The sequence below is a fragment of the Cyprinus carpio genome, unplaced genomic scaffold (assembly GCF_018340385.1).
Source record: "Cyprinus carpio isolate SPL01 unplaced genomic scaffold, ASM1834038v1 S000006747, whole genome shotgun sequence".
In the NCBI taxonomy this organism is placed as follows: Eukaryota; Metazoa; Chordata; class Actinopteri; order Cypriniformes; family Cyprinidae; genus Cyprinus; species Cyprinus carpio.
In genome coordinates this window covers 481,270-484,436 of record NW_024879346.1, presented here as the reverse complement: position 1 = coordinate 484,436, position 3,167 = coordinate 481,270, and the positions used below count along the sequence as shown (strand labels likewise).

At 41.5% G+C, this 3,167-nt stretch overlaps 1 pseudogene; it reads left to right on the top strand.

Annotated features, from left to right (window-relative positions):
• The window catches only part of LOC122144652, a 23,439-nt pseudogene that overhangs the window by 1,637 nt on the left and 18,635 nt on the right, over positions 1-3,167 (top strand).

The window sequence follows — 3,167 nt, the reverse complement described above, 5'->3', positions numbered from 1 at the left end:
TTGTTTTACCTCCTTTAAATTGCTGCACACTTTTCATAGTACAATCAACATTGCTTTCAGTTTCATATAGTTTCTTTAAGAGTTTGTGTACTGTTTAGCATTAAAAAGTTGATTTGGGGCTCTTTTTTGGCAAACCATTAAAGCAGTGAACTGCATAATTGGTAATGGAAAAATATGTAGCTTTTTTCCCAATGTTTCCCTCAATAATTGTCAGCAGATTCGTTTGATTGTCTAACACATTCTGCATCTGTGCGCCATCAAGAAAACAGCTTTGTTACATATGTAGCATTTTTGAACACATTTTATATTCTTTTTTTTAAAATGTAAGAATGTATTTAAAATGGAATTATTCATAAATATATATATGATGTGTGTGTGTGTGTGTGTGTGTGTGTGTGTATAAATATATATATATATATATATATATATATATATATATATATATATATATATATAATTATTTAAGAAATTCAGAAGATGTGAAAAACTAGGATTAGTAGGAGACCTTTGATTACTGACTTACATGGTGACCTTAAATAAATGGTAATAAATGTATCATCATATAAATAAATGTCGATATCTTTAAATATTTTAGATGCCAGAGTGTGTTGGGCTTTTCACAATATTTAATAATATTAAAGTAATAGGCCTATAGGCTATGTATGTGTATATAAACACACACAAACACACACACACACACACACAAATGCATATATATCTATACATGTTGAACTTTGTAATATGATGTGTTTATTTCATGTGGATAGCCTACTTGCAATGTTACAAGCAGTGCTTTGACCAGTGTCTGTAATTGTGGTTTTTGTTGTTGTGGTTTATTTTTTGTGTTGGTGTTTTGAAAATCGAAGGAAAAAAATATTGTAGTTTTTTTTTATAAATATGTAATTCAAAAAAAAAAAATCTAGATGCATCAGTACGCTGCAGTGCACACCATTTGTAATCACTAAGCTGCTTTGAGTTCGCGCGTGTCGCGTGTGTTTAATCGCGCCGCGTCGCTCGCGGTGAAGACTGATTACAGGCTGAGTTTTAAATTCAAACGCGTCCTCCTCGCTTGAAGTCGTTCAGAGGGTGGGGTTGCTGCTCGGGGGTGTGTGCTGCTGATGGTTTAAAATCCTACACATGCGTACTGAATTTCGGGGTTCAGGGAATACGCCATATTGGAAACACTGTATGGATTTAGCTAACAGTTTATCGCTATGGGGAAAAGAGCCACTAATTGATTCCGTTGGTTGTGGCGTTCGGCACGTCGTTATTTTCGCGCTGGTTTCGCGCAGCTCGTTTTACAGACTCGTTCTCGCGGCCCGGACTCAAACTCATCCGCTGAACAGGGGGGAAGGAAAACGTTCGTTTGTCTGGCAGCGCTGCTAAGAAGACGGGTTGAATGGATCCGAGGGTCAGCGGATTCAGCCCGGAACAGAAAGGTCCTGCGAACGCTATGGATGCGTGTGTGGGAGACGTCTCAGGTGAACCGGACTAACACGGGTCAGCACCGGAACCACCATCCACAACAATAAGTGTCAACTCTCCGGCGTTTGACGTTTATAAGACTGTGGTGGCGTCAACGCGAATAGCAGCACTAGCATTAAAGCTCTGCGGCTCCGCGTTGAATGGAAACACGGGGACGGCGGGAAATGACAGAAGACCGGCTCGGCGGCGGATCCGGCGTCAGCTGCTCTAAAATAAGGACTACAAAGCCCTAATGCTGATCGCTGGGAATATGAACAAGGGGCATGCGTTTTTACTTGCAGCGAGGCGTGCTGAGATAATGTCAACCACCATCATCAATACCCTCCTCATCCTCATCTACGACATTTCCATCAAGGCAGCAGCAGCAGGGTTGCATGAAGCGCCACCCGTCCCACCCGGCAGCGGTTCACAGCCACCACCACCACCACCATCACCCAGGCCGGAGGAAAGCGACAACAAGGCCAGCACCTACAGGATAAACTGCTTGCTCTCCAACTGGGCTAGCAGCAGTGCCAAGGAGCTCCGGCACGCCGTGGAAGACGAGGGAAATATAGCCCAGGGGGTTGACGGGTGAGATAGGCTTGATTTATTACAGCAGCAGCAGCGTTCGCTTGCGGTCGGGATGGGGCGTTATTACACTGCGCTGTCTTTCTGTGGCCTTATGTGTGTGGTGAAGTGTTGGTGGGCCTTTTTGACGTGTTGGGCCGGGGGGTTAGCTTTAGCACGTTAGCTGTGATATCCTGGGCTCGACTGCGATCTGTGGGATGGGACTCGTTTGTGGAACCCAGCAGTTTACGTATAGCAGCGATTCTGATTCGTTAGCGATACCGATTCGATCTTTTGAGTCGGATCTTGTTGCTGGTGAATCGATTGAACCGGTCTGTACGATTCATTCGCGAATCGTTTATTCGAGTCAAAAACTCACTGACTCGTGTAACCGAGAAACAAACGTGTAACGTAAATGAACATTTTATTTAAGTTAATTACGTTTAACGAACTAAATCAAATCAGAAACCGTCTTTTTAATAACACTTGATTTAGGAAAGAGAGATTGTTATAGTGTGCAACAGATTCTGGAAGTAAGGAATGGAAATTAATTTTTAGCGTTGACTTATAAAACTTTAAAGACCAATCGACTGTGAGCTACAGTGTTGTTAATTAATGGTTATATGCTTTTGTACATTTTTCAACTCATATTTTAAATGGGTGGTTGATTATGATTTCACTTTTTTAAATTTTAGTTAGTGTGTAATGTTGCTGTTAAAGCATAAACAACATCTGCAACGTTACAACGCTCAAAGTTCAATGTAAAGGGAGTTATTTTATTTGAAAGAAATTGCTGTTTAAGGACTACAGAAAAGGCTGCTGGGACTACAATGAGCTTCTTCCTGGGTTTGTGACATCACTAAGCCTATAACTTACATAAACCCCGCCCCCTGGAACACGCAACTACCAGTAATGGTAAGGTGGTGTGACATTTCCAGAAAATGTGCACTAGGTGGTTCGCGAATCACAAACACATTGGGCCAGCTAACCAGTCTGAGCCCACTGAGTATTTCTGAGGGAGGGGCTTCATAGAACCAGGAAGTCAACTGACCGGTTTGACGAGAACGGAAACAGCTGTATAGAATAAAGGTAAAATATGTGAAAAATCTTTTTTTTTTTTTTTTTTTTTTTTTATA